This window comes from Mus caroli, unplaced genomic scaffold (genome assembly GCF_978045245.1).
Source record: "Mus caroli unplaced genomic scaffold, Mus_caroli_1 scaffold_18, whole genome shotgun sequence".
Lineage (NCBI taxonomy): Eukaryota > Metazoa > Chordata > Mammalia > Rodentia > Muridae > Mus > Mus caroli.
Window position 1 is genome coordinate 45,433,593 of NW_028227273.1, and position 11,023 is coordinate 45,444,615.

At 42.2% G+C, this 11,023-nt stretch overlaps 1 non-coding gene across 1 annotated transcript; it reads right to left on the bottom strand.

Annotated features, from left to right (window-relative positions):
- Positions 1-10,582: 10,582 nt before the first annotated feature.
- Positions 10,583-10,748, bottom strand: LOC115029780 (U1 spliceosomal RNA). Its single transcript, XR_003835346.2, has one exon. It is a non-coding gene; the product is annotated as a U1 spliceosomal RNA (small nuclear RNA).
- Positions 10,749-11,023: the final 275 nt, after the last annotated feature.

Sequence of the window (11,023 nt, forward strand, 5' to 3'; positions counted from 1 at the left end):
AAAAAAAATCTGGATTTGTATTTTAACTGAAACCAGAAGCTTTCTCTGTTTATCTGGTGAGTTCTGAAAGTAAGAGAGGCATATGTCCTGTGGAAATGTCAGGCTGACCCCTGATACAAGGATAATGTACATGGGGGAAGCTTTGGCCTGGGTTGAGTCAGAACCCCGTGTTTGTGTTTAGAAGCATGTGCTGTGGCCTGAGCTGTTGCTTTACATTGGGAAGATGCACTTGGACCCAAGCTAGTGTTGGATAGGAGTTAGGTGGGTAAAGAAACAGAGAACAAAGAACCTTGGAAACTTTGGTGAGAGTCACTGAGGTTCCCTGTGTGGTCCTGTCCAGAGACATTGGGTCTGAGGACAAAACATAAAAGCTAAAGTTGAGGACCCGGGTGGGTAGTCATGCAAACAAACCCTGGGATATGCCTGATGGTTACAGGTGGTGATGACAGTCTGTGCCAGTCAAAGACCTTGAGCAATGATGAGAGGTGGTGGTTCCCTTCTCATGACACATCAAATTCCATGTCCTACCAATGTCATAAGTAACCAACATCACTTATTTCAAAAGACAATTTGTCTGTCACCCCTCCAGCAAGGCCTCCATGGTCGATGCCATGTACACCCAGGTGCATCCTCCTCCTCTAAGTATCCCCTCCACCACACTCTCTCAATGTAGCAATTATCAACTCATTGTTATGCACAGTGTGTAGCTGATGGAACAGTGTTTGATAGAGGCAACAATATCTGTATTAATTTCTGCAGCTCTTCTCATGAGCTGGGGCCCCATAAACAGCAGGGGAGAAAAATGGGTGCTTAGATGGTGAGGGAGCACACTGTGCAGTCATAAATATGACAGGGAGTGGGGTTGCTGAGTTACCTCCACAGTGCTGAGATCCTGGGAGCCTTCAGAAACAGGGAGCAAGCACTGAAGGCTAACCTGACTTTAGCAAGGTCTTGGTGCCACCAAACCCAGACACTATTGCATATGACAGCAAGATTTTGATGAAGGGACCCTGGTATAGCTGTCTCATATGAGGCTATGCCAGTGCCTGGCAAATACAGAAGTGGATGCTCACAGTCATCTATAAGATGGAACACAGGACCCCCAAAGGAGAAGCTAGAAAAAGCATTCAAGGAGCTGAAGGGTTCTGCAACCCTATAGGTGGAACAACAATATGAACTAACCAGTACCCCCAGAGCTCATGTCACTAGCTGCAATTGTAGCAGAAGATGGCCTAGTCGGCCATCACTGGGAAGAGTGGCCCCTTGGTATTGCAAACTTTGTATGCCCCAGTACAGGGGAATGCCAGGGCCAAGAAGTGGGAGTGGGTGGGTAGGGGAGCAGGGCTGGGGGAGGGTATAGGGAACTTTCAGGATGATTGACATTAGTACCATTCAGTAGTCACACTGGCATGGTTCAGCCATAAAGTATTTCCTATAGGCTCATGTGTTTCAGTGCTTGGTGACACTGTTTTGGGAGGCTGTGGAACATTTTAGAGTTGAGACCTCTTTGAAGGAATGGGACCACTGGAAGGTGGGCTTTGACGTTTGTGGAAGTTTGAGTGGGAATGTCTCTCATAAACTCGTGTATTTGAACATTTGGTCCTTACTTGGTGATGCTGTTTGGGCGCTGTGGCTATGTTGGAGGAAATATGCCACTGGAGGCTGGCTTTGAGAGTTTGATTGACTCATGATGTTGGCAGCTCTGTGCCTGACTTCAAGATGTGAGCTCTCAGCAACTTGCTCCAAGCTCCATGCCTGCCTGTTGGTGTGTCTCCTCAGCAGGATGGTAGTGCCTGCCTGTTGCTATGCCTCCCCTACATGATCGAGGTCCCTGCCTGCTGCTACATCTCCATAGCATGACAGGGATGCCTTCCCATTGCTATGCCTCCCTGGCATGGTGGTGGTGGACCTTTATCTCTCTGGAACTATAAGCCTCAATAAACTCTTCTTTCTGTAAGTTACCTCGGCCGTGGTCGTTGATAGCAATAGAAGTGTAACTATTACAAGGGTTGCAGCTGAGCCCTGCTTCTGACTGTGGTTTCTCTCTGCTTGGTGATTCTCTGAGATGTGGGCAAGCAACCTCATGCTCCCGTTCGTTGCCCTACCTTCTCCACTGTGATCAACAGGGTTCCTTCAAACTGTGAGCCAAAATAAACAGGATGTAAAAGGAACTGAGGCAGCCACATAATAGTCTTCTGAGGGGTAAAAAGATATCCTCAGATCACACCCTGCAGGTCCCAGGGCACTAGATGCTCACTCCGCCTAGGTTTCATGCCTGGGCCCTTAAAGGGGAAGAGGAGTCTGCAGCCCCTTGCCCATTTTTGACATACACATGCCACATCCTGACATGTGTTTTCTTTGGTGAAGAAAGTCAAAAGGGCAGATTTAAGTGTAGGGAGGGATGGAGGGAGGGGGCTCATCACCTGATTGCTTATACTCCTGTTTAGCCGTTCTGTTACTAATTAATGGGGCCATTACTGCATTTCAAAGGGAAAGAACTGTGATTAAAGGTTAATGCCGCCGCTGCAATGCATCCCACCTGAAATTACATTATAAAAACGTCCAGAGTATTTAAGTAACAATGTAATTACACTCAATGTATGTGCCTCTGCATCTATTTGCTCCTTTCTGAGGTGCAGAGAGCCCCACGTGGGCCAGTTAAAGGAGGGCATTGTGATTTCCTGAAACTGCTTCATCATCTCTCCAGTCTCCTCTGTCCTGTCCCCACCCACAGGGGATAAACGATAGGAAACCCAGTCACCATGTCTGTACCTTCTCCAGTGTACCAGTGTGTGTGTTTGTGTGTGTATGTTTAGTGCATGTATGTGCTCCTGTATGTGGAAGCCAGAGGACCACCTTGGCTGCGGAGTCTCAGACATTGTCCCCCTTGTTTTATTGGCAGAGTTCCTCAGCGACATAGAACTTACTTATTCAGTAGACGACTGGCTGGTCAGTAAGACCCGGGGACAGACCTGTCTACTTCTTCAGTGCTGGAACAAGCACGCACAACAGCACCTGGCTGTTCTACATGGTTCTGGGGATTGAACCAAGGCCCTCCTTGCTTGCTTGACCATCTCCACGCCAATGTAACAGGTTATACTGTCAGAATAATGCCCCCTTGTGGACGCTGTAGGCACTTGCACTAGCACATGCTGGTGCTATGTTTCAGATGGCTTTTAGGACCCCTTAGGAATCAGCTAGCCATCCCCAGGAGGCAGAATGCTAATTTTAAAACAATACTAAAATCCCCTCTATCTTAGTAACCATTTGAAGCTGCCCAAGCAGCAGGAAAATGCCTATATCATTACCACTTTCCCAGACGGCACTGATGTGAAAATGAATGGGATTGAGCCAGGCTTCGTTTTAAAAAGGAGGAGCCAATCACAAAGGAATTCACACAATAAGTACTCACTGATAAGTGGATATTAGCCCAGAAACTTAGGATAGCCAAGATATAAGATACAATTTGCTAAACGCATGAAACTCAAGAAGAACGAAGACCAAAGTGTGGACACTTTGCCCCTTCTTAGAATTGGGAACAAAACACCCATGGAAAGAGTTACAGAGATAAAGTTTGGAGCTGTGATGAAAGGATGGACCATCTAAAGACTGCCATATCCGGGGATCCATTCCATAATCAGCTTCCAAACGCTGACACCATTGCACACACTAGCAAGATTTTGCTGAAAAGACCCAGATATAGCTGTCTCTTGTGAGACTATGCCGGGGCCTAGCAAACACAGAAGTGGATGCTCACAGTCAGCTATTGGATGGATCACAGGGCTCCCAATGGAGGAGCTAGAGAAAGTACCCAAGGAGCTAAAGGGATCTGCAACCCTATAGGTGGAACAACATTATGAACTAACCAGTACCCTGGAGCTCTTGACTCTAGCTGCATATGTATCAAAAGATGGCCTAGTGGGCTATCAGTGGAAAGAGAGGCCCATTGGACTTGCAAACTTTATATGCCCCAGTACAGGGGAATGCCAGGGCCAAAAAGTGGGAGTGGGTGGGTAGGGGAGTGTGTGTGGGGGGGAGAGTATGGGGGACTTTTGGGATAGCATTGGAAATGTAAATGAGGAAAATACCTAATAAAAATATTTTTTAAAAAAAGAAAAAAAAAGGAGGAGCTATTGCAAGAGAGAGGGTAGCACTTGCAAAGGACAGGGGGGTTGCAAAAGGATAATATTAACTTGGAGAATCAGAGTCCCTTGGCAGGGCTGAGGGGATCACCACACACTGCAGCTTCCTTGGTGCCTCCTCCTCTACCCCTTGTTGGGGTTAGCCACTGTACCAGCCTCAAACATCTGTCTCCAAGTGTAATTTGACCCAGTCACTTAGGGTTGCTTAAACTTTTTTTTTTTTTTTAAATGCCAGCATGGCTCTTTTTTTTTTTTTTTTCTTGATAAGAGCCATTGTGATTGGGATAAGAGGGGACATCAAATTAATTTTAATTTGCAATTCCCTAATGGCTAAGGACATTGAACATTTTTTTTTAAACACCAAATACAATTAGATAAAACAACAACCGTCGCATCAAAGTTGGACAGGTCAAACCAACAGAAGGAGAAGAGCCCCAAGAGAGGGCATAAGAATCAGGCCCACTCATTCACACACTGAGGAGTCCCATTAAAAATACTAAATGGGAGCCGGGTGTGGTGGCACACACCTTTAATCCCAGCACTCAGGAGACAGAGGCAGGCGGATTTCTGAGTTCGAGGCCAGCCTGGTCTACAAAGTGAGTTCCAGGACAGCCAGAGCTATACAGAGAAACCCTGTCTCGAAAACCCAAAAATAAATAAATAAATAAATAAATAAATAAATAAATAAATAAATAAGAAAATAAGAAAATAAGAAAATAAATTAATAATTAATTAAAAAGAAACTAACTGGAAATGCATATTATGTCTAGAGAGGACCTGGTGCAGTCCTGTACAGGTCCTGCCCATGCTGCTTCAGGCTCCGCAAGTTCAGATGAGACTTGCTCAGTTGATTTTAGAGAACCCTGATCTCCTTGTGCCCTTCACCCCATCTGGTTCCCACACTCCTTCAGACTCCCTGAGAGGTTCCCTGAGATCTGAGCGGAGGGATTTGATGGACATATCCCTTTTAGAGCTGTGTGTTCCAAGGTCTGTTTCTTTGTGAAATGGTTGGCTGTGGGTCTCTCTATTTGTTTCCAACTGGTGGAGAATGAACAACCTCCCCCCAAGATGGCTGAATAGATCACTAATGTATGAATATAACACAATTAACACTAGGAGTCATTTTATTGTTACTGTTTCTCTCTCTCTCTCTCTCTCTCTCTCTCTCTCTCTCTCTCTCTCTCTCTCTCTCTCTCTCCATTAGTATTTGGTTTTGTACTAGGTCTCTGGCCTATCTAGTCTTCAGGTGTTGGTCACCCAGTCAGTCTTGGGTATGGGGTTCCATCTTGTGGAATGGGCTTTAAGTCAAATCAGACATTGGTTGGTTGCTTGCATAAGCTTTGTGCCACTATTGCCTTAGCATATTTTGCTCCATGTTTAGTGAGCTGTGTGGGTGTTGTCTTCAGCAATGGAGCCTTGGTGTTGGTTTGTGAAGAGCAACCTATTGTCTTGGCATTAGGCTGGGTTGTTTTGGGAACTTCCATGAGACTCGTTTGGCCAGCACTTCAATCGGATGTAACCCAGTCCCAGTACTAGAAGCTTCATTTGGTGATAGGAGACGACCTGCATGATTTGGAGACTCCACTGGGGTGGCCTTCTTAGATTTTAGGAAGCTTCCCTGTACTATGTTTCTATATCACACTCAAATGTCCCTTAAGTCTAGCTGTCTCTCCTTGAAATCCCTGTTTAACACCATTCCCCCTTCCCCTCCCCAACTAATCCTACCATTTTCATCCCCTTCCCCACCCTGAGTCCACCCAGAAAATTTATTCTATTTCCATCTCCCAGAGAGACCCATGTATCCCCTTCCTCTATACCTAACCTCTCTGAGCCTGTGGGTTGTTATCATTTATTTAAAGGCTTATATCCACATCTGAGTGAATACATCCTATATTTATCTTTCTGAGTCTGGGTCACCTCACTCAGGATGATTTTTTTCTAGTTATATACACTTGCCTGCAAGTTTCATGATGTCATTATCTAACTGTTGAGTAATACTCCATTGTGTAAGTGTAAATTCTTTATCCATTCTTCTGTTGAGGGATATCAAGGTTGTTTCCCATGTCTGGCTATTATGAGTATAGGGCAGCAGTGACCATGGTGAGCAAGTGTCCTTGTGGTAGGATAGTGTGTCTTATGGGTATATACCCAAGAGCAGTGTAGCTGGGTCTTGAGGTAGAAATCTTCCCAGTTTTCTGAGGAACTGCCATATTGATTTCCATAGTACAAGTTTACACTCACACCAGCAATGGAGAGATGTTCTCCTTATCCACACCCTTGCCAGCATGAGCTGTCACTAGTGTTATTGATATTAGCCGTACTGACAGGGGTAAGATGGCATCTCAAAAGTAGTTTTGATTTGCATTTCCCTGAAGGCTATGAATGCTGAACATTTCATTAAGTGTTTCTCAGCCATTTGAATTTTCTCTATTGAAAATTCTCTGTTTAGATATGTACGCCATTTTAAAAATTGGATTATTTGTTTTTTAATATCTAGTTGCTTGAGTTCTGTATATATTTTGTATATTAGTCTTTATCAGATGTTGACTTTGTGGAAATCTTTTCCCATTCTGTCAGCTGCAGCCTTGTCCGAATGACAGCGTCCTTTGCCATACAAAGCGTTTCAGTTTCATGAGGTCCCATTTATTAGTTGTTGATCTTAGAGCCTGTTGACAGTGTTCTGTTCAGAAAGTCTTTTCCTGTGCTGATATGTTCAAGGCTTTGCTTTTTTTTTTTTAACTTTCTTTTCTATCAAGTTCAGTGTATCTGGTTTTATGTTGAGTTCATTGATTCATTTGGAGTTGAGTTTCACGAAGGTTGATAAGTATGAGACTATTTGGGTTTGTCTACATGCAGCTGTCCAGTTTGACAAGCACCATTTGTTGAAGATGCTGGCTTTTTTGCAGTGTATATTTCTGGTTTAAAAGAAAAAAAATTAGGTGTCCATAGGTGTGTGAATCTATGTCTTGCTCTTCAATTCAATTCCACTGATCAACATATCTCTTCTCATGCCAACACTGTGATGTTTATTGCAAAATCTCTGTATTGCAACTTGAAATTGGGACTAGTGAGACCCTCCCAGCAGATTATTGTTGTTGTTGTTGTTATTCAGGATTGTATTAACTATCCTAGAGTCTTTGTGGTTTTGTATGAAGCTGATAATTGTCCTTTCAAGATCTGTGAAGAATTCTGATGGGAATTGAACTTAATTAATTAATTAAATAATTAAATTATCTATAGATTACTTTTGATAGGATGGTTATTTTTATTATGTTAATCCTACCAATTCATGAGCATTGAATACCTTTCCATCTTCTGATATCTTCTTCAACTTCTTTCTGCAAAGGCCTGAAATTTTATCATACAAAGCTTAGTTAGAATTGTCCCCAAGATATTTAATATTATTTGATGCTATTTTAAAAGATGTTGTTTCCCTCCCATTTGATTTTTGTTCGTTAATTTTATATTCCAGCCACTATGCTGAAAGTGCTTGTCAGCTGTAAAAGTTTCCTGGTAGAATTTTTGGGTCACTTATGTGTGCTGTTATATCATCTACAAATGAAGATGCTTTGGCTTCTTCCTTTCCAATTTTTATCTCCTTGATTTCCTTTAGTTGTCTTATTGCTTTAGCTAAGACTTTGAGTACTATTTTGAATAGATATAGAGAGAGTAGGCAATCTTGTCTTATTCCTGATTTCAGTGGATTTGCTGTACCCTCTCTTTATCATGTTTAGGTATATCCCTCGTACCCCTATCCTCTACAGTACTTTTATGATGAAGGGGTGTTAGATTTTTGTCATAGGCTTTTTTCTGTATGTAATGGGATGGATCATGGGGTTTTTCTTTCGGTTTGTTTATATTTACTGATTTTCATTATCGAACCATACATCTGTAAGCTTTCTGTTGATTCTGTTGTTGATAATATTCAGCTCTAATCCCTGGTGGTCAGATAGGACACAGGAGTCATTTCAATTTTCTTGTATTTGCTGTCTCTTGCTTTTTGTGTTTGAGCATATGGTCAGTTTTGGAGAAAATTCTATGTGGTGTAGAGAAGACGATATATTCTCTTGTGTTTGGGTAAAATGTTCTACAGACATATGTTAAATCCATTTGGCTTACAACCTCTGTTAGCTCCAGCTTTTCTCTACTTAGTCACTGTCTAGATGACTGGTCTATTGTATCAAAGTCTCCCACTACCAGTGTGTGAAAGTCAATGTGTGATTTGAACTGTAGTAATATTTGTTTTACAAGCTTGGATGCTCTTGTGTTTGGGGCATAGATGTTAAGAATTAAAATGTCCTCTTAGTGGACTTTTCATTTGAGTATGTAGTATCCTTCCCTATCTCTCCTGATTGGTTTTGGTCTAAAGTTTAGTCTGTTAGATATTAAAGTGGCCACACCAGCTTGTCTCTTAGGTCCATTTGCTTGGAATATCTTTTTTCAATCCTTTACCCTGAAGTGATATCTTTGATGTTGAGGTGTGTTTTTTGGATAAAGCAGAAGAATGATTCCTGTCTTTGTATCTACTCTGTTAGTCTGTTTCTTTTCACTGGGGGAATTGAGACCATTTAAATTGAATGATATCAGTGACCAGTTATTGCTGATTCCTGTTATTTTGTTGGTTTTGTTGTTGTTGGTTGGTTGTGGTGGTGGTGATGGTGTGTGCGTGCGTGTGTGTGTTTCCCTTCTTTTAATTTTCTTTTCTGAGCTTATTTATTCCCTTTCTTTTCATAGTTAACATTTTTAGGTTGGAGTTTTCCTTCTACCACCTTTTGTAGGGCTGGAACCGTAGATAAATATTGCTTAAATTTGGATTTAGCATAGAACATCTTATTTTCTCTACCTATGGTGATTGAGTGTTTTGGTGAGTATAATAGTCTGGGCTTGTATCTGTGGTCTCTTAAGAGTCTACAGCTAATCTGTCCTGGTCCTTCTGGTTTTTAGAGTCTCCACTGAGAAGTCAAATGTGATTCTGGTAGGTTTGCCTTTATACGTTACTTGGCCTTTTCCCCTTGTAGCTTTTAACATTCTTTATTTTTTGTTCTGTACATTTGTTCTGTAGTGAGGGGACTTTCTATTCTTGCCTAGTCTATTTGGTGTTTTGTTTCTTCTACATTTATATGCATCTTCTTCTCTAGGTTAGAAAATTTTCTTCTATGATTTTGTTAAATTTTTTTCTGGGATATTAAACTGTTTTTTCTTCTTCCTCTATTTCTATCATTCTTGGATTTTTGTCTTTTCACAGTATCCCAGATTTCCTGGGTGTTTTGTGCCAGGTTTTTTTTTTTTTTAATCCAACACATTCTTTGACCAGTGTATCCATTTCCTCTGAATTATCGTCAATGCCTGAGATTTGCTCTTTTATCACTTATATTCTGTTGGTAAAGCTTGCTTCCTTCGTTTCTATTTGAAATCCTAATTTTTTTTACTTCCAGAATTCCCTCAATTTGGGTTTTGTTTATTAATTCTATTTTCATTTTCAGGTCTTGAACAGTTTTATTCCAATGTCTGTGTTTTTCTGTGTTTCTTCAACGGATTTCTTTATTTCTTCTTACTGTCTGCTTGCATTTTCCTGGATGTCTTTAAGGCATTGATTCACATCCTCTTCAAGAACCTTTACAATCTTCATACAGGCTGTTCTAAGGTCTTTTTCTTGTGCCTCAGCTCTGATGAAATAGTCAGGGTTTGCTGTGGTCAGGTTTCTGGGCTCTAGTAGAGACATATCGACCTGGTTGTTATCGATTGTGTTTTTATTCTAGTGTCTAGGCATCTGGGATTTATAGGGTTACAGGTCTAGGCGCTGGTATCTGGCTTTGGCTTTGTTGGGTGGGTGTTTTTTTCCTTGGTTTCTTTTTCCTGTCTGGATTTAAAGAGGGTGTGATGGCTGTGTGTTGCCTGATATGAAGTTTTCTGTTGTGGCCCTGTTTCCCTGGCCTGTTCAGCTGGTGTGTTCCCAGGGAATACTTACTGGTTTTAGAGGCTGGGATACTGGCATGATTTGGTGGAATGAAGGTTGGAGGAGATCTTTTTGAACTATTGGGGATGGGGTCAGAAAAGAAAGGGGGACTGCAACATATGTTCAGCTACAGAGATGAGGGTGAGAATAAGAAGTTGAATCTGGAGGAGCAAAAGAAGAGGTGAAGATCTGCAGGCAGTCTACCTGCTTCCCTAACATGAGTAGGTTTTGGGATGGCTGGGGATGCCTGCTGGGGTTGGAGACTGAAATAAAGCCTAAAGATATTTTTTAAAGAGTTATTTATTTCATATTATTTTCTAGTTCTGGTGTGAACAATGACTCAATATATGCACATACAAATCTTATACAACTAGCCACAGATGCTGTGTGTCTCATGATTGCAGGGGCCAGATCATCCCCAGATCATACTCAGAACACAGTGTTTCACAGTCCTCCTTCTGGCTCTTAGAGGCTTTCGTTTGGAGTGGGGGGAGATCATGAAAGCCGCTCTCTACTACCACAAATTATGCATGCAAGTTTCTGGCATTTGCAGAAATTGCAGGGGCCAGCACATCTGGAGGGCAATGGATAAGTCTTACCCTAGGATAACCACCTTCATGATCATGGTGTCTCCCCTGCCAGGAAAGAAGGCTCTCACAGTCTTTCTATCACCACTCCTGTGATGTTCTTAAGGGTTTTGTAAGGGGGTTATGGATATCTTGTTTAAGTTAGAACACTCACTGGGTACTTCTCAACATGCTGACCAGTTAGGTGTTTCTGTATTAACTTTCACCCTCTGGGGGGAAAAAGGGATATGGGGAAATAGGCCAGCAAGAGCTGTTTTCACGGAGGATCCTGCTTTGATTCCTAGCACCTATATCAGTTAGCTCACATCTGCCTGTAACTCTAGCTCTGGAGGAGTTGA